The sequence below is a fragment of the Pongo pygmaeus genome, chromosome 14 (genome assembly GCF_028885625.2).
Source record: "Pongo pygmaeus isolate AG05252 chromosome 14, NHGRI_mPonPyg2-v2.0_pri, whole genome shotgun sequence".
In the NCBI taxonomy this organism is placed as follows: domain Eukaryota; kingdom Metazoa; phylum Chordata; class Mammalia; order Primates; family Hominidae; genus Pongo; species Pongo pygmaeus.
This window is the reverse complement of record NC_072387.2, coordinates 82,198,737-82,224,875: the sequence shown is the minus strand read 5'-3', so window position 1 is coordinate 82,224,875 and position 26,139 is coordinate 82,198,737. Positions and strand designations below refer to the sequence as shown.

Genomic DNA, 26,139 nt, shown 5'->3' with positions numbered 1-26,139 from the left:
ATATGACAGGCTCTGAGTTCTGTAACAAGTTAAAATTATTACAAATTTTATACACAATTTTAGGAATCTATGTGTGACTCACTAGCCTACCTACAAGAATGTAATAAAGTTTATCATGAGGGCATACAAAACAGAAGTAAAGAAGACATAAATAGAAGACATAATAAGAACTAAATCACTATTTCCCCACCTCTTATTTCTCTCATTAGACTTAATGGACCAAATAATTACTTGTTAGTATTTCTGTTAAATTCTATCTTGGGATGTTCAAACAGATAGTAAATATAATCTTATGTTAGGCACTCAGTAAACACATATTATGTTATAATTATATTTTTATTTTCTACAGCTGTTTATAAAATGAAAAAGTTTAAAAGTTCCAGAAAATGTCTACATACCTTGGTATTTATTTAACCATCTCCAACACTTCAGGATAAAAATGAAATAATAAAGAGCCGAATATAATCAAAGCAACTCAGTAAGTATTAATTTAATTAAACAAACTCTAATTTTTAACATCTTACATTATTATTTTGAAGAAATGTCTTCTCTCAAACATTTTCCTGGGCCTTGGTTTTCTCCCTACACTTTTCTTATGTCCTCCCCTTGCAGAAAGTGTTGCTTTTCCTCTCTAGGTTGGCTGAAATTTGGTGCTTTTATTATTGCTCTGTCACTTGCTTCTTTTCTCTCACTTTCTATTGTAACCATGACTAAGTGGGTTGTGAGAGGCTTGCGATATTAATAAAAAGCCAGTGATGAACTTTAAAGGCATTTATTATACTAAGAGGAAACTTGAATTGGCATGATGCCTATCAGGATGTGTAGAGACCAATACAAAGGAAAGGAGTCTAACATTTGAGCGCTTTTATTTACTGTCATATACAGGTATAAACAATTTTTTCATTTAATCATCTCCAAAGTGCTAATACAAAATTTAGGATTATTCTTTTTAAAAAATCTTTAATTTTTATAGGTACGTAGTAGGTATATGGGATATTTTGATACAGGCATACAATGTGTGATAATTCCATCAGGGTAAATGAGGTATCCATTACTTCAAGGATTTATCCTTTGTGTTACAAACAATCCAATTATACTCTTTTAGTTATTTTATGCATGTATGTATGTATGTATGTATGTATGTATGTATGTATGTATGTGTATTTAGTAGAGACGGGGTTTTGCAATGTTGGCCAGGCTGACCTCAAGTGATCCTCCCGCCCCAGCCTCCCAAAGTGCTGGGATTACAGATGTGATCCACCACACCTGGTCTAATTATTTTAAAATGTACAATTAGGCCAGGCGTGGTGGCTCACACTTGTAATTCCAGAAGTTTGGGAGGCTGAGGTGGGCGGATTATTTGAGGTCAGGAGTTCGAGGCCAGCCTGGCCAAAATGGTGAAAGCCCCTCTCTACTAAGAATAGAAAAAATTAGCTGGTGTGGTGGCGCATGCCTGTAATCCCAGCGGAGTCAGGACAATCACTTCAACCTGGGAGGCGGAGGTTTGCAGTGGGCAGAGATCATGCCACTATACTCCAGCCAGGGCTAGAGCTACCATCTGATCCAGCAATCACTGATCCAGTATAAAGCCAGAGAGAGACTCTGTTTAAAAAAAAATGTACAATTAAATTGTTACTGACTATAGTCACCATGTTGTGCTTCCAAATAAATCTTATTCAACCTCCCTATTATTTTTGTACCCATTACCCATGCCCCGTTCTCCCAACCACCCTTCCCAGTCTTTGGTTACCATCATTCTACTTTCTATCTCTATGAGTTCAGCTGTTTTAATTTTTAGCTCCCACAAACAAGTGAGAACATGCAAAGTTTGTCTTATTGTGCCTGGCTTATTTTACTTAATATAATGACCTCCAGTTCCATTCATGTTGTTGCAAATGACAGAATTTCATTCTTTTTTATGGCCGAAGAATACTCCATTGTGTATATGTACCACATTTTCTTTATCCAGTATCTGTTGACGGACACTTGGGTTGCTCCCAAGTCTTGGCTACTGTAAATAGTACTGCAATAAGTATGGAAGTGCAGATATTTCTTTGATACACTGATTTCCTTTCTTTTGGGATATACACAAAAACTAAAAATAGAGCTACCATATGATCCAGCAATCACTGATCAAGCACAAAGCTACCACATGATCCAGCATAAATCTACTTTTAGTTTTTTGAGGAACCTCCAAACTGTTCTCCATAGTGGTTGTACTAAGTTACATTCCTACCAACAGTGTAGGAGGGTTCTCTTTACTCCACATCCTCGTCAGCATTTGTTATTCTTGTCTTTTGGATAAATGCCCTTTTAACTGGGGTGAGACGATGTCTCATTGTAGTTTTGATTTGCATTTCTCTGATGATCAGTGATGTCGAGCACCTCTTCATAACCCTGTTTACCATATGTACGCCTTCTTCAGAGAAATGTCTATTCAGATCTTTTGCTCATTTAAAAATTGGATTATTAGATTTTTTTCCTACTGAGTTGTTTGAGCTCCTTATATATTCTGGTTATTAATTCCTTGTCAGATGGATTGTTCGCAAATATTTTCTCCCATTTTGTGGGTTGTCTCTTCACTTTGTTGATTGTTTCCTTTGCTATGCAGGAGGTTTTTTACTTGATGATATCCCGTTTGTCCATTTTTGCTTTGGCTGCCTGTGCTTGTGGGGTATCACTCAAGAAATCTTTGCTCAGAACAATGTCCTAGAGAGTTTCTCCAATGTTTTAGTAGCTTTATAGTTTGAGGTCTTAGATTTAAGTCTTTAACCCATGTTGATTTTACCCTTGTATATGGCAAGAGATAGGGGTCTAATTTTATTCTTCTGCATATGGACATGCAGTTTCCCAGTATAATCTATTGAAGAGACTGTCCTTTCCCCAATGTATGTTCTTGGCATCTTTCTCAAAAATAAGTTCGCTGGAGATGTATGGATTTGTTTCTGATTTCTCTATTTTTTTTCCCATTGGTCTGTGTGTCTGTTTTTATGCTGGTACCATGCTGTTTTGGTTACTATAGCACTGTAGTATATTTTGAAGTCAGGCAATGTGATTCCTCAGTTTTGCTCTTTTTGTGTGGGACAGCTTTGGCTATTCTGGGTCTATTGTGGTTCCATATACATTTTAGGATTTTTTTTTTCTACTCCTGTGAAGAATGTCATTGGTATATTGAGAGGGATTGCATTGAATCTGTAGAATGCTCTGGGTAAGTATGTACATTTTAACAACATTGATTCTTCCAATCCATGAACAAGGAATATATCTTTCCATCTTTTGTGTGTTCTCCTCAATTTCTTGCATCAGTGTTTTACAGTTTTCATTGAAGAGATCTTTTACTTTTTTTTTTTTTTTTTTCCAAGATGAAGTCTTGCTCTGTCGCCGACGCTGGAGTGAAATGGCATTAGCTTGGCTCACTGCAACCTCCGCCTCATGGGTTCAAGTGACTCTCCTGCCTCAGCCTCTCAAGTAGCTAGGATTATAGGTGCACACCACCATGCCTGGCTAATTTTTGTATTTTTAGTAGAAACGGGGTTTCACCATGTTGGCCAGGCTGGTCTCAAACTCCTGACCTCATGATCCAACTGCCTTGGCCTCCCAAAGTGCTGGGATTACAGGCATGAGCCACTGCACCCGGCCACTTCTTGGTTTAATTCCTAGGTATTTAATTTTATTTGTAGCTATTGTAAATGGGAATACTTTCTTAGTTTATTTTTCGGATTGTTCATTGTTGGCATATAGAAGTGCTACTGATTTTGGTATACTGATTTTGTATCCTGCAACTTTACTGAATTTGCCTATCAATTCTAATAGTTTTTTGGTGGAGTCTTTAGGTTTTCCAAATAGAAGATCCTATCATTGTGCTCATTTCAGCAGCACATATATTCAAATTGGAATGATACAGAGAAAATTAGCATGGTTCCTGGACATGGATGACATGCAAAATCGTGAAGCATTTTGTTTTCAAAAAAAAAAAAAAATCCTATCATCTAATAACAAGGATAATTTGACTTCTCCCTTAACAATTTGATTGTCCTTTATTTCTTTTCCTTGTCTGCTTGCTTTAGCTGGGAATTCTAGTACAATGTTGAGTAACAGTGGTGAAAGTGGGCAAGCAATTATTCTCTTTTTAGAGATAAAGATTCTGAGACTCAGAGAAGTTAACAACTTGCCCAAGTAAGTAGCAAAGCTGAAATCTGCATTCAAGCCTGCCTCAAATTTCTGGGCTAAGTAACAAATCTGCACATATATCCCCTGAACCTAAAAGTCAAATATATACATATATAATAAGGACTCTAGAACAAAAAGGGTCTCAAATAATCTTGAAGCTTCATGAGACTGAAGTATTTTTCAATGTAATGTAACTCTAAGTATTTATTTATTTTTATAGTTTCAATTTTTATTTTAGATTCAGAGGGTTAAATATTCACAAATAACTATATTAAGCAAGGGTTCTGAAGCCAGACTGCATGAGTTCAAACTCCATACCACTCTTTACTACCTGTGTCTCAGCTTTCATAATTATAAAATGAGCATAATAGTGATAATCTCATTAGGTAATTAGGATAATTAAATGAGTTAATATTGGTAAAATGCTTAAAACTGTATTGGTACAGTAAGCACTATGTGTTTGTTAAATTAAACATTCAAGTTTGCCAAAGCATTTTGTTTTAAAGCTTATCATAAGAAAAATAACAGGTGACTTTGTATGTTTCCTGGCTGCAGAGTTCCAATTTTTAGTCTGGCCAAGATGTCTTATCATGTTCCATGTTTTTCTATAAACCATGAGATGTTCTAATACTTTAAAATACTGGAATTTTGGAAGCACAGAATTTGATTTTTCTTCCATTCAGTGGAATGTAACATCTTATCCTTACCAAGAAACAGAACTACACGTTCAAAGTCATAATTTTCCTACCCTGCTAAAGAGATGCATGGGAAAAGAGATGCATGCTGATATCTCGAAAGCATTGATAAATGGTGACCCATTTATTCAGGCTTGTGAATGATCTCCAAGAAACAGACAGACAATTATCACTGCTGCTTAACTGATGCTGCTGAAAGCTGGCATGCAGACATGTTTTCTAAAGGACCAAAGAGTAAGTATTTTAGGCTTTGTGGGCCATAAAGTTTCTGCTGCAACAACACAAATGTGCAGTTGTAGCATAAAAGCAGCCATAGCCAATATGTAAACAAATGAGTTTATGTTCTAATAAAACTTTATATACACTAACATCTACATTTCATATAATTTTCATGTGTCATTAAAATTTTTATTTTTATTTCCCCCTCATAATTAAAAAAAAACACACACAAACCAATCTTAGCTTGCAGGCTGTCCAAAAACAGATGGTAGGCTGGATTTGGCCTACAGGCCATAGTTTGTCGAACTCAGACTTGAATTAAGAGAAGCTGTGGAAAATTAGGGATGCCATACTGACCAAGTCCGTGACCTAGCTCTTATTGCTGCTTGGAATTCTTTTATTCCAAAGGTATTACATTATTGTATTCTCTATAGTTGTCATTTTAAAAATTGCCTTCTTTTATTAAGACTCTCAGGTCATTTGGAGCCCTCTTCATTGTCATTTGATGACTTCCTTTTCACTAAGGTCAAGCTCTATCCAACAAGGGTTTATTTCGATTCCCTCCTCTCTACCTTAAAATTGCTTATATTCTAATTTTCTTTCTTTCCCTGCACTCCTAACTCAGAACATTCCTTCTCTGGTTGGGAGGACTGTAGATCTCCTTGACTTCCTGATACAAAAAACACTTTAACCTCCTGAAATATCACATTTACCTTACATTTTCAAACTTTCCTTTTTGAAGTTCTTCCTCCCAGAAAATATACAATTCCTAACATTTATGTGCCCAACAACATAATGCCAATTAAAACCAAAAAAGAAAAAGAATGAAAAATAGAAACAAAGAATGAGGGAAAAAATAGAAAACAGTAATCAATATGGTAGATGCAAATCTACCTACAGTATATCAATAATCACATTGTATGTAAATGTTCTAAATTCACCAATTAAGGGATAGATTAAAAAAACACCCAACTATATACTGCCTACAAGAAATGCACTTTAAATATAAAGATACATATAGATTAAAAGTAGATAGAGAAAAATATACCATTATAACACTACTCAAAAGAAACTGGGAGTAGCTTGTATTAATTTCAGACAGAACAGACTTCAGAGCAAGAAAAGTTATCAAGGATAAAAAGGGGCATTACATAATGATAAAGGGGTCCATTTTCCAAGGAGATATAATAATCCTTAACATTTATATGTCCAAGAACAGATGTCAAAATACATGAGTCAAAACTGACAGAACTGCAAGAAGAAATATATGAATCTACTACTATAGTTGAAGACTTCAACATGCTAGTATTAGAAATGGACATATCCAGTAGGCAGAAAATCATTAAAGACATAGTAGAATTCAACACCATCAATCAACAGGTTATAATCACGATTTATCAACAATAGCAGAATACATATTCTTTTAAAGCTCACACGAAACACAGATATGCAGAAGATAGACTGCATCCCAGGCTATAAACACACATGAACAAAGTTAAAAGAATAAAAATCATATGCTCTCTACTCTCAAACCATAATGTAATTAAACTAGAAATCAACAATAAAAAGATAACTGGAAGATTCTAAAATATGTGGATATTAAACAATACACTTCTAAATGACACATACATCAAAGAAGAAAACACAGAGAAATTAGAAAATATTTTAAACCAAATAAAAATAAAAATACAACTTGTGGAATGCAGAAGTGCTTGGAAAATTCACAGCATTAAATATGTATATTAGAAAAGAAGAAAGATGTAAAATCAATCATCTAAACTTCTACCTTAGGAAACTAGAAAAAAAAGAGTAAATTAAATCAAAAGTAAGCACTAAGAAAATAATTACCGCAAAAATCAATAGATAAAAACCAATGAAATCTAAAGAGATTCTTTGGAAAAAAAAATCAATAAAACCAGTAAAACTTTAGCTACACTAAGAAAAAGACAGGACCTAAATTACTAATAGCAGAAATGAAGGCCAGGCATGGTGACTCACACCTGTAATCCCAGCACCTTGGGAGGCCGAGGTGGGCAGATCACCTGAGGTCGGGAGTTCAAGACCAGCCTGACCAACACGGAGAAACCCCATCTCTACTAAAAATAGAAAATTAACCAGGCATGGTGGTGCATGCCTGTAATCCCAGCTACTTGGGAGGCTGAGGCAGGAGAATCGCTTGAACCAGAGAGGCGGAGGTTGTGGTGAGCTGAGATTGTGCCACTGTACTCCAGCCTGCACAACAAGAGCAAAACTCTGTCTCAAAAAAACAAAGAAAAGAAAAGAAAAAAAGAAATGAAACAGTGGTCATTATTACAGATCCCATGGACACTAAACAAAAGAATATTATGAACAACTCTGTGTTCTCAAACTTCATAAATTAGACAAAATGGACCAATTCCTTGAAAGACACAATCTGCTAAAACTGACACAAGAAGAAACAGAGAATCTGAAGAGGCCTACATGTGTTTTAAAATATTTAATCAATAATTCAAACCTTCCAAAGGAGAAGGACAGGCCCAGATGGGTTCACTGGTAAATTCTACCAATTACTTAAGGAAGAAAGTATACCAGTTCTCTACAGTATCCACCAGAGGCTAGAAGCAGAAGGAATACTTTCTAATTTATTATATGAGGCCAGCATCACTCAAATACCAAAACCAGACAACGACATTACAAGAAAAGAAACCAAGAGACCAACATCTCTCATAAATATAGATGCAAAAACCCTCAACAAATTATTAACAAATCGAAACCATTCATGCATAAAAAGAACTATACACCACAACCAAGTGGGATTTATCCCAGTTATGCAAGGCTGGTTCAAAATTTGAAAATCAATTAATGTGATCCATCACATCAACAAGCTGAGGAAGAAAAAACCACATGATCCTGTCATTAGATGTAGAGAAAGCATTTGACAAAATCTAACATCTACTGATGATACAAACTCTTAGTAAACTAGGAATAGTGGGAAGTTCCTCAACTTGATAAAAAATAACACAAAAATCCTACAAGTAACATCTTAATGGTAAGAAACTTGAAGTTGTCCCACTAAGATCAGGAACTTTTCAACATCATACTCGAGTTGATGCTAATTGCAATAAGAAAAGAAAAGAAAAAGTATATAGATTGGGAAGGAAGAAATAAAACTGTCTGTGTATGCAGATGATATGACTGTTTATGTAGAAAATCTGAAAGAACTGGCTGAAAACTACTGGCACTAGTAAGTGATTATAGCAATGTTGCAGGATACAAGGGCAATATACAAAGGCCAATCACTTTCCTGTATATCTGCATGGAACAAGTGGAATTTCAAGTTAAAAACACAGTAACATTTATATTAACACTCCTTAAAATGAAATATTTAGGTATAAGTCTAAAATAATATGTACAAGATCTATATGAGGCAAACTAAAAACTCTGATAAAAAAATCAAAGAACTAAATAATGTAAAAATACTCTACGTATACGGGTAAGAAGACTCAATACTGTGAAGATGTCAGTTCTTCCAAGATTGATTTATAGATTCAATGTAATCCCAATCAAAATCCCAACAATCTATTTTGTGGATATTGACAAACTGATTCTAAAGTTAATATGGAAAGGCAAAAGACCCAGAATAGCCAATATTATATGGAAAGAGAAGAATAAAACTAGCAGACTGACACTATCCAACTTTGAGACTTACTATAAAGTTACAGGAACAGGACAGTGTGGTATTGGCAAAAGAAGGGACGAATAGATCAATGGAACAGAATAGAGAGCCCTGAAACAGACCCGCACAGTCAACTGATGTTTGACAAAAAGACAAAGGGAATACTGGTGGAAAGATAGTCTTTTCAACATATATTGCTAGAGCAATAGGACATTCACATGCCAAAAAAAAAAAAAAAAAAAAAAAAAAGAATCTGAACGCAGACCTTACACCTTTGCAAAAATTAACTCAAAATAAATAATATACCTAAATGTAAAATGCAAAATTATAAAACTCCTAAGGATAACACATAAGACAATCTAGATAACCTTGGTCTGGGCCATGACTTTTTAGACAAAACAACAAACGCATAATCCATGAAAAAAGAATAAACTGGACTTTATTAAAGTTAAAAGTTTCTGCACTGTGAAAGACACCATCAAGAGAAGGAAAATAAAAACCCCAGACAGGGAGAAAATACTTGCAAAATACCTATCTCACGAAGGGTTGTTATCCAAAATATACAAAGAACTTTTAAAACTCAACAAGATAACAAACAACCCTATTACAAAATGGGCTAAAGACCTTAATAGCCACATCACCAAAGAAGATACACTGATGGCCAATAAACACATGAAAAGATGCTCTGCATCATATGTCATCAGGAAAATGTAAGTTAAAACAACAATAAGATACCACTATACATGTATTAGAACGGGCCAAATCCAGAACACTGACAATGCCAAATGCTGGCAAAGATATGGAGTAACAGGAATTCTCATTCAGTGCTGGTGGAGATGCATACCGATACAGCCACTTTGGAAAACAGTTTGGTGGTTTCTTCTTTTTTTTTACCCCCCACACTACACTGACACATTTCGTGGTTTCTTACAAAACTAAGCACTCTTACCATAAGATCCAACAATCACACTCTTTGCATATTTGCCCAAAGGAATTAAACACTTATCTACCCAAAAAACTGCACAAGGATGTTTATAGCAGATTTATTCACAACTGCCATAACCTGGAAGCAAACAAGATGTCCTTCAGTAGGTGAACAGATGAACTGTGATACATCTCAGCAAAAGAATATTATTCAGCACTGAAAGATATGAGCTATGAAGTCATGAAAAGACAGGGAGAAACCTTAAATGCACACTACTAAGTAAAAAAAGACAGTATGAAAAGATTATATACTGTATGATTATGACATTTTGAAAAAGGTAAAACCATGGAGACAGTAAAATAATACAGTAATGAAACTATTCCGAATGATACTACATTGATAGACATATACATTACAGATTTGTCCAAACATACAGAATGTACAACCCTAAGAGTGAACTTGGACCAGAGATGAAAGTATTAAAAAGTAGTTGGACCAAGAGTGAACCCTAATGAAAACTATAGAGTTTGGGTGATAATGATTTGTCAGTGTAGATTCACCAATTGTAACAAATGTAGCACTCTAGTGGGGATGTTCATAATGGGGTAGGCTATACATGTGTAGGGGTAGGGGTTATATGAGCAATCTGTACCTCCTTTCAATTTTGCAGTGAACCCAAAACTGCTCTAAAAAATAAACAGCCACTTAAGCCATTTAAAAAACCAGTTTTATTGGAGCATAATTTACATACAAAATTTACTAAGTGTGCAAGTTCGTAAGTTTCAACAACTGTTTTGGCCATGCAACCGTGACTACAATCATAACATCATTCCCATCACCCCCAAAAACTCTCTGTGCTGCTGCTTTTCAGTCAGTTCTCTCATTCCACCCCTGGCTCTTGGCAACTGTTGATTGGATTTGTGTCATTAGTTTTGCCTTTTCTATTATGTCATATAAATGGAATCAAACACTATGTAGTCTTTTGTGTTTGTCTTCTTTCAACATAGAGCTTTCATAATAAAAATATTTTCCATGTATACATAGTTTCCTCCTTTTTTATTGCTATGTAGTATTCCATGGCATGTATAAACTCAAATATAGTTTGATGCACTAGCTGTTTCAGTTTGGGGACATTAGAAATATAGCAGCTATAAATATTTACACGGAAGTTTTTATATGTATATAGGTTTTTCATTTCTCTTGAGTAAATAACTAGAAATAGGAACGCTGGGTCTTATACTAAGTTTATGTTTAACCTTCTTAAAAACTGTCAAACTGTTTGACACAGTCACACAAAGTGACTGTGATTCTGCATTCACATAAGCAACGTGTGGACATTCGAGTTAACTGACAACCTTACCAACACTTGGTAATATCAGTGTTTTAAAATCTAGCCATTCTAGTGGTTGTAGTGGTAATGAATTTTGGTATAATTTCCATTTTCCTGATGATTAATAATGTTTAGCATCTTTTCTTGTGCTTATTGGTCATCTGTATTTCTACTTTCATGAAGTGTCTGTTCAAATCCTTTGGCCATTTTACAAAATGTTAAATTGAGTAGCTTGTCTTCTTAAGTTGCAAGAGTTCTGGACGTAAGCCCTTTATTAGGTATGTGGTTTTCAAATATTTTCCTCAAGACTATGGCTTGTCTTTCTCCTTTATTAACAGAAGAGCAATTTTTTTTTTTATTTTGAGTAAAGTCCAATTTAACGAGTTTTTCTTTTTGTCCCCCAACTACCAGCCGAATTGGAATATCAAGTTTTTCTTAGGCCAGGTGTGGTGGCTCATGCCTGTAATCCCAGCACTTTGGGAGGCCAAGGCGGGTGGAGTGCCTGAGGTCAGACCAGCCTGACCAACATGGTGAAACCTCACCTCTACTAAAAATACAAAATTAGCCGGGCGTGGCGATGCATGCCTGAAATCCCAGCTACTTGGGAGGCTGAGGCAGGAGAATCGCTTGAACTGGGGAGGTGGAGGTTGCAGTGAGCAGAGATCGTGCCCACTGCGGTATCATTTCCTCACTGAACTATCTAGGCACCTTCATCTCCCTTTTTCAAAATTGTTTTGGATGTTCTGGTCCTTTCGATTTCCATGTAAATTTTAGGTTAGCTGATAAGACTACAAAAAAAGTCTGTTGAGTTTTTGATCAGAATTGCACTGACTCTGTAAGTTGGTTTTGGAAAATTTGACACTACAGCAAAATTAAGTGTTCAAATCTATGAACATGATATCTTGCTCCACTTATTTAGGTTTTTCTTGTTTTTCCTCAGCAATATTTACTAGTTTTCAGTGTACAGGTCCTGTACTTGCTTCATATTTTGTTAATTTTATCCCTAAGTATTTGATATTTTTCTGCTGTTGTAAAGCAGAAAAATTTTAGGAAATTTTAGAAAATTTCCAAGTTTTAAATGCATAGTGCTAACATACAGAAATATAATTATTTTTTTTCATAGTAACTTGTATCCTGTAATCTTGTTAAAGTTACTTAAAGTTTTTGTAATTTATTTGCAAATTCTAGCCACGGCATTTTCAGAAAACCTCCTTGAGCCTTAATTTCCTCACACAAAGCAATTATGAGAAATAAAAACTGAGAATAAAATTAATTAAACAAAACTAAAACATTTAGCACAGTATTACTGCACAGCAATTATTAAACCTCTTCCCCAATTTCAGGGCACTTACTACAGGTTTCAGCATTCTTGATATATCCGAAATCTTTATCTATAGGCTTGTTCTTTCTCCCAGGTTTGAGATCCTTATTCTTATTTGTCAACTCTATTTCTATACCTAAATTGTGCTTTAGCATTTCAAGTACAATTCCTAAATCAAAATTATAGCCTTCATTAACACATGAATCACTTCTGTTTTCTCGAAGTCCTATTTCTGATAATGAAATCACTATCATCTCAAACTACCCAGAAAATTCTGCAGGAATCATTGATAACTCTCCAAGATACTTTCAATTATTGTCAGTTACTGCATCCCGTAATAATCACAATAGCTAATATTTAACACGTTATGTAACAAACACTATCTCTAACACTCATTTAATCCTCACAATTCTATAAGTTACTATTATTATGTTTTATACATGAGGAAACTGAGACATAGAGGTTAAGTAACTTCCCTGAAGTCATGCACCCAGGAAAAATACAGCCAGTATCATAACCTCCTAGGCTATTTACCCTCCAGAAACTGTACTCTTAAACGTAACTTATACTGCCTCTATTGTAACAGGATCCATCTGTTAGCGGTGATACAGGGACTGGGTGCTATTAAATGATATTAGGGTGAATTCAAAAAATGTCTAAATGCTTTATTAAAATAAACATTCCCTTACCATGAGGCTTCTGAAAAAGGGGCTAGTAGCAAACAGGAAATAAAATTATGACTACGTTATTAGCTAGGCTTGTAGTAAAAACTCCAACTAAGAGTTCTTGCGTAGAACTCTGATAAGGTTTAAGAGAGGACACTAGCATGTATATATGGCAGAAGACTGACAAGTGGTGCAAGTGAGCTCCAACCTGTTTTTCCAGAGCCAGGAAAAGATGATGTGGAAGCGGAAGCTCTAATCATGACTGTAATCTTTTAGAGAAAGATCACTTGAGGCCGGTCGCGGAGGCTCACGCCTGTAATCCCAGCACTTTAGGAGGCTGAGGCGGGTGGATCACAAGGTCAGGAGTTCGAGACTAGCCTGGCCAACATGGTGAAACCCTGTCTCTACTAAAAATACAAAAATTAGCTGAGTGAGGTGGTGGGCGCCTGTAATCCCAGCTACTTGGGAGGCTGAGGCAGGAGAATTGCTTGAACCCGGGAGGTGGAGGTTGCCGTGAACCAAGAATGCACCATTGCACTCCAGCCTGGGCAACAGAGTAAGACTCTGTCTCAAAAGAGAGAGAGAAAGAGAGACAGAGAGACAGACAGACAGACACCACTTGACTAGAAACATGGCCCAAACTATATTTTGGAATATGATCTAAATGCATTAAAAATTTCTTTTCTTTGTGAGGGATGGAGGATGGCAGTAGAGAACAGGTGGAAAAATCTCTACCACCCATCACCTCCAAGTTGTATTTCTAAAACCAATTTTCTCACCTTTATTATCTATGCCACCATCCAATTCAGGCCATAGTTACCAATCATCTGGACTTCAGGAACTCCTATTCAGGGCATCTTGAATTACCATAAATATATATATACATATATTACTGCCAAGCTAATTCTCTAAAATGTAAATCCCATCATGTCAGCCCTCACTGCACACTGAAGTAAATAAAAGCTCTTTATTCTGACATTCTACCAAAAAATGAAACTGTCTATCCTTATCTCCTATCTACTTGTACATTCTGAATCAGGTGAATGAATTATCTGTTGTTTTTTGACAATTCTTTTATTTTGTTTCTTCTATATTTAGGTTTACAAAATTTTTGGAATAGTCTTCCCTCATATCTGCATGTCAAATTTCACACTTCAAATGCTTGTTTCATGTACCACCTCTTCTAAAAGGCCATTTCCAAAACAGTTAGGGACATTCACTGCCTACAACAGACTTCTTAACATATATAAAATTTTGCTTTAAAATATAAATATGTATATATGTATTTCAGCTCTTTCGAAACAGAAATTGTTTTAATTTTTAAAATTCTCTACAGTGTGTCATGCACAAAGGTTCAATAAATATTGACTTGAACAATTTCTAGCCCACCATAGGAAAAGTTTAGAGAGATACTTTGGCATTTTATTTCTCTTTCCATAGTCCATATTCCAACAAAGAGAAACCTGAGCACACGTACATATTTTTCTCCAGATTCTCATCTGAAACCATGGGGAGAGATATGTTTCTCTTTTGCCTTTTGATGTACTCAGTAAAGTGCTGAGTTCATGTCGGCTCTCATTTAAAATAAAAGGAAACAAGGCAAGTAACATTAAACATTTGAAATCGACAGGAAGGGAATGTTGGGTTCATCTATACATTAAAGAATTAAGGAAGGCAGAGAACAGTTCATAGAATGGGCTATGGAGACTCAATTCTCACAGGAAAAAGGCAGTCATGGTAATTAATTTCCATTAGGTTCTATTATAAAATGGTAATGGAAAATGAGTTTAGCTATATGGAATTGTATGTCATGTACAATTATGTGGGAACAAATTTATAACATTTATCAGATAGTATCTGCAATTAAAAATTCATAAAACTGCTTATACAATTAAATTATAATTTTTACAAAAAAAATTAATAAAAAGAAAACAGATAACTTTTTCATAATTCTACCTAAATAAACTCAAAAGAATTACTATTGCTAATCTTTTTTATTGAAAACTCATGAAATATTTGAGCCATTTAAGTCAATACTGCTCTAGTGGTCTCTATCATTAAAGATATATATATCTTTAAAGATAACTACATATATATATATATATATGTGGTTAAGTAGCCACAACCTTTAGCTATGCCTTGGTATAACTTATACTTTGTAAACACTGTCTAAAACTTGTGGAATGAAAACTCATACGTAAGAATAAAGAGAGGCTATCAGAGCTAATAGCTTATAAGTGGAATGCTTAATATTTAGTTAGGGTACAGACAATAATGGGGAAGAAGTAGTTTCATCTTTAAATTGTTTTTTTTTTTTTTTTTCACTTTTTGGGAGAGCTGGGGTCTCACTATGTTGCCCAGCCTGGTTTCAAACTCGTAGCCTCTAGTGATCCTCCCACCATGGGCTCCCAAAGTGTAGGGATTACAGGAATGAATCACTGCACGCAGCCATGGAAGAGGTTGTTTCTATAATGAAGAGGTGATATTGGTTATACTAGATACCAAGTTGAAGTATCTGCTGACTTACTTCTTGATCAAATGTATGGTTTAACCAATGGCAAAACATGACACAAAAGAATAGACATGTTTTGTTATACCAACATACAGAACATTCCATTCTTATAAATGACAGGTTATTTACCATACCTTGACTTTCCTGTAAACTACTCATATAAACTATTTTGAAGCTAACATTTCATTGTCATTTACAGCTACGTGAGTACCTTTACAGGTATGTGAGTTCCTTTACAGGTTTGCATATGGATAGCCTATCAGACTAGGATGATCTGGGTGTATTCTTGCCTGAAGGCAAGGAGAAATAGTCTTTTTTTTTTTTTTTGAATAAAGAGACAGGTTTTTATTCTGTTGCTCTGGCAGGAGTGTAGTGGCACCATCTTAGCTCAGTGCAGCCTTAAAGTCCAAGGCTCAAGGGATCCTTCAACCTCAGCCTACTGAGGAGCTGAGATTATAGGCACATGCCACTCTGCGTGGTTAATTTTTTTGTGTGTGTGCAGAGATGGGGTCTCACTTTGTTGCCCAGGCTGTTCCTGAACTCCTGGCCTCCAGTAATCCTCCTGCCTCAGCCTCCTAAAGTGTTGGGATTACAGGTGTGAACCACCACACACAGCCCAGAGATGTATTATTTTGTGCATCTGCCATCTTCATGATTTTAGACAAAAACAATTTTAGAAATCATAGGCATCATTACATGCAGAGAATCTATGAATAATCTAGCCAAGAGAAATTCACATTTGGGGTCCAACTGAATTAAAACATTTGAATTTTAATGATAGATATGCGACTGTCACTTAAGCTTTGCTATTTGGAGATGCATAAACTAATTTTCTACTTTTTACAAAAAATATCGACACTTTCCATTTGTAAAATGAAAACACACTACCTTGGAGTTTTAAAAAACACATCAATTTTAAAACACATGGATCTTCTTTATAATTTACAAAAAGATGCAAGAAAAATCTCAATTGTATGAGTTGCTAACAATTAGAATATACAGTAAGTTGAGGAAAGGGACTCTTTCTTTAGAGAGCTCATTGTAATAGTCAAGTTTACTCATCTGCATAAAATATTTTTTTACCAGATCTAGTCAGAGACTGCTCTACCTTTACGGTGCTGAAAAGAGAACATAGACACATCTTACTTTAAAAATCAACTAACTAGATGATGGTAATAATAATAGTTAATATTTTTTGAGTACTTAAAATTAAATAAAGAATTTCATTTAATTCTATTAATACTGTATTAGTCCATTTTCATGTGGCTGATAAAGACATACCCAAGACTGGATAATTTACTAAAAAAGAGGTTTAATGGACTTACAGTTCCACATGGCTGAGGAGGCCTCCTTGTGAAGGCAATGAGGAGCAAGTCACATCTTTTGTGGATGGTGGCAGGCAAAGAGAGAGAGAGCTTGTGCAGGGAAGCTCCCATTTTTAAAACCACCAGATCTTGTTAGACTTAAATTTACTATCACAAGAACAGCATGGGAAAGATCTGCCCCCGTGATTCAATTATCTTCCACCTGGTCCCTCCCACAACACACAAGAATTATGGGAGCTACAAGGTGAGATTTGGGTGGGGACACAGACCCAAACCATATCAATAACTGTATGAAGCACAGACTTATATAATATATTGATTGTTTTTCCTTTCATTTACAGTAATATACTTTCAATGGCTAAAATGAATTCAGCATATCTTCACATCTAGTAATTTCTACAGAAGCAGAAACTAAGGGATCATACATCTGGGATATATAATACAAAGATACACATTATGCATAAACATTTATTAAAATCAGGAATGACTTGAATGAAAAAAATAAGGAACGAAAATAAAACATGAAATAGTCATTATAAGATCATCCCAAATCTAAAGGATCTCAAACACAGTAGAGCAAAATTTAATTGCTAGCAATTAAATGGCCTAAATGAAGCTAACATAGCTTGTCTAAATGCTAGTTTTTTATACTTTATCTGTTAAAAATGTATAACTACTGTTTCTTTAATCTTAATGTCACTGTCATGACGTTCTTAAAGAATGTTATTAAAAGTCACACAGGAAGACTTTTAAGTCATAATAAATGTATGTCATAGATCATATGGCAGATTATAGAATCTCTAAGGTATGATTTTGTTCAACAGCTAACAGTTTGCCAAATGGTACATTAGTAGGTTGAAAAGACAGTCCATAGAAATATCATAGAATTTCAGTAACTCCTAAAATTAGAAAATTCTAGTTAAATAATTTCAAAATAAAATGTTACCTTTATTGAAGAACTCAAGTAAATATAATTCACATGAATTAAAAGGTATATGCGGTAGGTTGAATGGTGCCCCCAATCCTGCCAAAAAAGAGAAGTCCATGTCCTAACTCCCAAAAGCTGTGACTATTACCTTATTTGGAAAAAGAGTCTTTGCAGATGTGATTAAGTTAAGCATCTTGAGATGAGAGACCTGTCCTGAATTATCTGAGTGTGCCATACATGCAATCAGATGTATCCATATAAGAGGCACACAAAGGAGAAAGCCACATGAAGAGAGAGGCAGAGACTAGAGTGATGTGGTTACAAGCCAAGGAAGCCAAGGAATGCCTGGAGGCCCCCAGAAGCTGGAAGAAGCAAGCAAAGGATTACCCCTGGAGCCTTAGGAGACAGTAAAGCCATGTCAACATCTTAGTTTCAGAGTTCTGGCCTCTAGAATGGAGAATAAATTTGTTGTTTTGCCACCAAGTTTTGGCAATTTATCATTGCAACCCTATGAAATTAATACAGTACAGTTTTAAATTGTGTTGTTTTTGATGTGTATATTTGAGAACAAAAATATACCTACTGATGTTCAACTTCACACATATTATGTTTCATATACTATTTACTAAGTATAACATACTGGTGTGGCAGAAAGAACAACTGGGATGGAAACAAAGAGAACAGATGTGTAATTATGGCTCTGTTTCTAGTAACAGTGTAACTGAGGATAAGCCCTATTACCTCTTTAGACTTGTTTCCTCATTTGCAAAATGAATGCAATGTTTGCAATCATCTTGGAGCATTTTTCAAACTAAATTTTTATGAACTTTTAAAGTGTTAAAAATAATAAGGCAAAGTATAAAAATTACAGTATCAAAAATCAAGCATATTTAAAAGATAACAGTAGATAGATTGGCCACTGAAATTTGCCAGAAGATTCATAGGATTGCATAAATTTATACAAGGTAATTATTAAATACTTATTCAGAGCTGGCAACTATGTAAAATTCTCTATATAAATTGCTAGTTTTTACAAACATGAAGTTTTAGTTATATGGCCAGAACTGTGCCGGGCTTCATGTTTTCTAATAGAAACACGGCCTGAATGGCTTACAGAAAACATACTACTGCCTATTATGCAGGCATTAAAATAGCTAATACGTATAGAACAGTTAAACAGTGCTAGGCATAGTAAAAGTTTAATAAATATTAACTTTATTATTATCTAGGATACATCATATATTCTCTTCTCTAAAGTATCTTCTATCCATAAAAGGACCTCACAATTACAACTTTTTAAGACAATGTTAAGAGGGTTTATGTAGTAACAAAATTTAAAAATGGTAACCATTTTTTTGCTCCTCCAAAACATACATTTCCAATCAATCCTGTTTCCTTTTACTGAAAGAACTTTTCATGATGACTACAACACTGAAGTATAATTTAGAAGCAGTCTCTAAAACTGGAAGTAATGTTCATCTAAATTTGCCTGCCAAGTTTAAAAATGTATTAGAAGTTAAACTGAAACATGTTGAAAATGACTCATTGTGGACCAGAATATACACTGTAGGAAATAAGAGCTCATTTACAAGTGGGAGAAATACACTCACACTTCATCTGTGGTAATTCTCCGTACTTTCCTTCCAGTAAACATCATATTTTAAAATAATCGTGGAAAATAATCTTACCCTTAACTTTAGTTTTTATGAGTTGATTTAGTTAGCTGGCATTCCAATTTTTCATCATCTTTTTTTGGATGTGGGTATATTTACCAAATGTAAATCTATGAAAATTTCCCCCTATGGCAATAGATCAGCAGCCTATAAAGAAAGCTGTATGAACACACACACATGCACGCACATGCGCACACACACAACTCACTCACTCTCTCTTACTTTCTCTGGTTTTCAGTTCACGAGCATAATGACCAACTATGACGCTAGATTTCTAAGAAACATCCTAAAAAATGTGCACACATATAATGTTTCCTTCATCCACATCATTTCCTTTTGATGCTATTGATGAATAATCAGAAGAACATGTACTTGAGTTCTTTTTCTAGTAACACTTACATATTTGTATTGATTCAGTCTACTCTCTCAATGTGTAACCCCAAATTACACATTTGGGAGGCAGCTGGCTAGACTTAGAAAAGACCATGGAACACCCCATCCTCCTCACTCTCAAACAAGGTCTGTAAGATGAATGAACCTGATTTTTAAGCTAATTTATGAGTCACATACTTAAATATATATCCGTAATTGTAACTTTAATGTAGCCTTAAGCAGGATTTAGTTAATAAGTGCTTATGAATTAACAACATGATTCCAACTTGTTTATATTTTCTGAGTTTAGTTTCCTTGCTTCATCAAATGTGTTTTGAAGCAGGAACCATAATAAGCAATTAACTGAATTATCTGTTCAGCATGCTTTTTATTCAGAACTTTATCTAGATAGTATACATACCCCTAAACCATGTTTTTAAAATGTGATCATCGCCTGTGGCAACAGTTGAGCTGCCTAGGCTGGGCATGGAACCCAGAATGGGAAAATAAGCCCTTTCCCTCTTGGAAATCTCACACGTAAAGATTTTTGAGTGTATCTTTGTTGTGTACATAAGTGTCATTACAGAGGGATTCTCAAGGTTCTGAATTATTTTAAGACAATCCATAATAAATTATTGCAGAATAGTTTTAATTCTGTATTATTTTGCCTTTTTTCCATCTTTAAAAATTCTGAGTCCCTTTTTTTTTTTTTTTTTGAGACAGAGTCTCACTCTGTTGTCCAGGCTGAAGTGCACTGGCGAGATCTCGGCTCATTGCAAGCTCCACCTCCTGGGTTCACGCCATTCTCCTGCCTCAGCCTCCGGAGTAGCTGGGACTACAGGCACCCACCACCAAACCTGGCTAATTTTTTTTTTTTTTTTCATTTTTAGTAGAGATAGGGTTTCACCGTGTTAGCCAGGATGGTCTCGATCTCCTGACCTCGTGATCCGCCCGCCTCGGCCTCCCAAAGTGCTGGGATTACAGGCGTGAGCCACTGCGCCCGGCCCTGAGTCACTTATTAATGTGGAAAAAATTTTATTTTTGATCCAAACTGTATTTCTTTTCCTATATATATGGTGTGTTTGTCACATTTACAATTGCTATTAGAAAAGATGTGTTTAGCCTTCTTCCATCTTAATTTATGGTCTCTGTTTTTTTACTTCTTTGGTGTTTGCTTTGCTATCTGTCCTTTGTTATATAGCCTGTGATTGATTTTTTTCCCCTCCTCTGGTAGTATGCAAAATACATAGTCTGTTCCATTTATAGTTTTAAGTTATATATTAAAACATAATATTTCTTCATAAAACTATTCTTTCATGAAATTTGAGAACATTATATATATGTACAAACACTATTTCTCTTACCATCAATTCCCTAATTTTAGTTTCAAGTTTCTGCTATTTTGCCTCTACTTCTATTATTTTTATGTTACAATTTCTTGTTAACAATTATGATTAAAATGTTTTGTAACCAAAATGACAAAGGTCATTAAGATTACATTTTACACTAACTGTTCACTTCCAGTTCTTCTTTACTCTGACATCTCAATCCAGGAATTCTTTGATTCTTTCCTTCTTTGGTGAAGTTATAATTTCCAGTAGGTTTTTCAGGAAGGCCATATAGGTAATACGTTTCATGGGACCTCACATGACTGATTCCTTCTCATCTTTCAGACTGCAAACCTCCCTGAATCATACTCGATTTTATATATTTCAAATAATTGCTACTCTCTAAAAATTATTTTGTTATTTGTATATTTTCTGATTTACATCACAGAAATACAAGTTCCATTAAGACAGAGAGCCTTTCATCTTGTCAAACCCTTAATCACAGTGCCTGAAAATGGTGCTTGGTGGTTAATAAATATTGCTAAATAAATAAAGTATTATTATGGAAGAAAACCTTGAGCTCAACCAAATTAATTAATTTATTTATTTGAGATGGGCATCCCACTATGTTGCCTAGGCTGGTCCTCAACTCCTGGACTTTAGCGATTCTCTTGCCTCAGCCTCCCAAGTACCTGGGTCTATAGGCATGCCACTGCATGCAGCTTAGAGTTATTTTTTTCCTTAGTAAATGACTTACTTATTCTGCCCAGATACTTCTAATTCTATTCCTTTAACATTCATGTTCTGTAACTTCACTTAGATTTACCACATTGCTGTTTCCCATCCTCTTCCCACTACCCAGAATGTGATGAGTTCTTCTAAATTGCAGATTCCTTATTTCAGAAAACGGTTTCTTCTATTGTATCTCTAAATGTTTTTTTTCCTGGTCCATTTTGTTGTCTTCCCTTGGCACACTGAAGGTGAATATATACTGTCTGTCCTCCCTGTCAATTACTTTTTCTCTAACTGTTTTCATCACTTTATTCTTTTTTCTGCTCTATAAACCTCCAGTCTCAAATTACCAACATGGTTTTCTGGAACTCCCCTGACCCTAAATACTATTTCTCTTCCATTCCTTTTTATTTCTGTACTATCATTTTCATATATAGTTTCTCTCATTAGTTTTTGCCATCTTATTCTATTGCCATATTTTTGGCTTCAAAGATTGCTGTGTTTTTTTCTGATCACTTGAGGTCAGCAGTTTGAGGCCAGCCTGGCCAACATGGCGAAACCCCATACCTACTAAAAATACAAAAATTAGCCGGGTGTGGTGGCACACTCCTGTAGTCCCAGCGACTCAGTAGGCTGAAGCATGAGAACTTCTTGAACCCTGGGAGGTGGAGGCTGCAGTGAGCCGAGATCATGCCACTGCACTCTGGCCTGGTAGGTTAAAATATAAAGATAAAAGTATATAGAAATATGAAAAAAAGCACTGAAAGGAAATTTAGGACAGCTGGTTTCTTTATCAAGCTTTAACCTAGCCCAATATGACATAAAAATCACTTACTCTGCTTATTTGATTTCCCATGCCTTCTTACTTTGGCCTTGTACTAGTACAAAATGAGGACAAAAATCCTACCATTACCAGAGAAGTTGGCATTGAAAACATAATTTCAAACAATATTAATTTAAAAATACTTGCAATGAAAATTATTGTAAAATACATAATATATGTACATAATATATATTCTTATATATAATAATTATTACATTTTTTGTAGAGATGAGGTTTCACTATGTTGCCCAGGCTGGTCTGAAACTCCTGGGCTCAAGTAATCCTCTCACCTTGGCCTCCCAAAGTGCCTGGATTACAAGTGTGAGTCCCTGTACCTTGCACAGAATATATTTTTTTAAATAAACCATAAATGAAAAAAGTTCACTATTAATTTTGAATTGCAACCTTACATTTTAGATCCCAATATAGTATTCTATGTAGTAGCCCACAAATGTAACAGTGTATTCAATTTATTCTACTACAAACACTGAATTTTAAAATTTCCACTTTTTGGAAGAAAGAATCTTAGGAGTGCATGCAGGGATTCAAAGCAACAGAACATGACGCAGTAACTGTTTATGTTCATGAAAACTGGGTATTTGTTACTTATCAAATTGTTGAGCTTGAACTGGGACATATATGGGTCTTTTATTTGCCTGAGAAAAGTCCTTTCCTTTGTAGAAAAGTAAAGTCTTTGAGTAAAAAGCCATTTTCACTCATTTGAAAAATGGCACACTGTTTCCATACATTTCTCTTTATAACACAGGTTGTTTAATCATAAAAATGTGGCATTTGATAAATAAAAACTTCTAACATAAATGAAAAAGATAAGAATAATTATACCTGACTAGAAAATTATGTATAGGCATGCCAGAGGCTTTACTTAAGCATGATTCAGGGAAATCACATTCCACATAAAGATTAAAACATAGGAAGTGACAAAGGAAGCCAGAATCACACATTTGAATATTAAAAATTTAACCTCTGAAGAATAAAATATTTTTCCTTAAGTTTCACTATATACAAAATATATACGATATTCCCAAAACATATGAGTTTAAACACATAGGCAACACAGGCACTCTATACTCAAAATAACTTCAGTAGATTCTCTCTACTGTCACACACACACACACACACACACACCCTAAAAAAAACACGGGGAAAGTGAACTACAGAAATCTTTTAAATAATATCCTCAAAATTAGCTTGGGTTCACCATTTCTTTTGCATGGTAATTTAATGAGTGCGTCAACTCTTTTACAAGGTTGTCACATCAGGATGAAAGGGGGCTTTAAACTCATCAAGCTACCCACTTGATGCTTCAATCTTTACAAGCACATTTCTACTGAATTTGGCTTATGCCTGAATACTTCTACTGATAGAGAATGTATCAGATGCTAAGGCATTCTGAAAAGTCCTACTATGTTTACGCTTTCTTGTAGTGATTACCCCGTGGTCCCAATTCTACTACTTTAAGTCTTGCCAAGTAAGAAATCCAGCTCTTTCATATGTGAACGCTTAAAATACTTGTAGGTAGTTATAGCCTAGCACTAATAGGGCACTTTTGAATCTTTTTGCAGTTATGGCCATATTCCTCTGAAGACCTTTTAGTTTAAAGCTTGGGTGCCCAGGTATCAGCATAATTCTATAGGTAAGGTAATTACAGATCACATTCTACATATAACTTCTATTACTGTAGGATAATATCTCCATATTGAAACCATCCAGGTCATTTTCACATTTCACATCTAAGCCTATACACCTATAAACCATAGGTTTTCTGGACCTAACTGCATGATCTTACATTTATTCCTATTAAAATTCATTCAGTTAATTACTTCTGCCTGAAAAGATCTATTAGATCCTTACTTCATTATTCAATTAATTTGTTATTCTGTTTTATATCAAATTTGTTAAATGTGGTTTTAATTTTTCCTGAAATCACTGACAAAAATGCAGAAATACAGTACTGCAGGATATTATAGATGAGTACCATATACCCACTTCTTAATTAATAGTTCTCTAACAACATTTGGATAAAGCCCTTCAACAGTTACTAATCCATTTACCTGGCCTTGAATTGTTCCCATATTTTCCCCATATTGTTTAAAAGGATGTCATGGAAAGTCTTATCAAATCCCTTGTTCCCTATCTAACTCATTTCCATGCTTTACCCCTGCAATATATCTCTTAAAAATTGAAATGTAGTCTTCTTTGATTTATTTTTAGAGAACCCATCCTAACTCTTGGTGATACTTGCGTCTTTCAGTAGCAATCTTAAAAACCACTGCAAGCATGGCTGCTTACTGAGCATAATCTATGCTGTACACTTAAAATATATTATATCTGAGGCTCAAAGCAATCCTAAATGGTTAGAATCATCACGTCTATCTGACAATGAAAAAAACAAAGGTTTATCAAAGTATTTACATCTATTATAGTTAAAAAAAGTCAAGTAATTTGATTAAAGTTTATATAAGATTGTATCAAATTATTACATCAGAGTATAATTTATCAAAATATGTTATGTAACGTAATCTACTAATATGTTCCTTAATAGTTGCAAGAATCTACTACCTTCTTCCCTTTTATGAAAACAAGATGATATTTGCTGACTCCCTTTATTCACTCCCATTGTTCACCAGGAGTATTAAAAACATAATTTCTGAAGTTTCTCAGTAACTATGATTTGAAACTTGTATATAAGTATTCTTAATAATCACTCTTTGTTTAAATTTAATTAAAAACACACAAAAAAGAAAAAAACACATTGTAAGTTTCAATATGTATGAGGTACAAAAGAGGCTACATATTTATGAGGTACAAAATCTCTATCTGTCCACCAACCATGCAACACCTAATTTCCTTCTCCAGAAGCAATAAATGTTAATAGATTTTTCCTGGTCCTGATATAAAGAGCCACTTACTTCCTTTTGTACAACTACATTGTTGTATTCTGTAAGTGTATTCATGAATTACAATTCTTTTAACTACTGCCTAAATGTCAACTATGCTACAGTAAATAAGGTGGTATATATAGCATTTTGAACCTAGCAAGTATACCTGCAGGATAACGTACTAGAAATAAAATTCCTTGATCAAGAGCAATGTACGGCTGGGCGTAGTGGCTCACGCCTGTAATCCCAGCACTTTGGGAGGCTGAGGCGGGCAGATCACTTGAGGTCATGAATTCGAGACCAGAGTGGGCAACATGGCAAAACCCCATCTTTACTAAAAATACATAAATTAGCCGGGTGTGGTGGTATGTGCCTGTAATCCCAGCTACTAAGGGGGCTGAAGCATGAGAATCGCTTGAACCCGGGAGGCAGAGGCTGCAGTGAGCGGAGATTGTGCCACTGTACTCCAGACTGGGCAACAAAGTGAGACTCCATCTCACCTCATACATACATACACACACACACAAAAAGCAATGTACATTTGTACTTTTGATAGGTATTATTGA

General features: G+C 34.9%; 1 protein-coding gene and 1 non-coding gene across 9 annotated transcripts in view; one reads left to right on the top strand and one right to left on the bottom strand.

The window, feature by feature from the left end:
• The window catches only part of PIBF1 (progesterone immunomodulatory binding factor 1), a 233,896-nt gene that overhangs the window by 131,270 nt on the left and 76,487 nt on the right, over positions 1–26,139 (bottom strand). The window lies entirely within an intron of this gene.
• Positions 3,861–3,967, top strand: LOC129012062 (U6 spliceosomal RNA). The gene has a single exon (XR_008493557.1). It is a non-coding gene; the product is annotated as a U6 spliceosomal RNA (small nuclear RNA).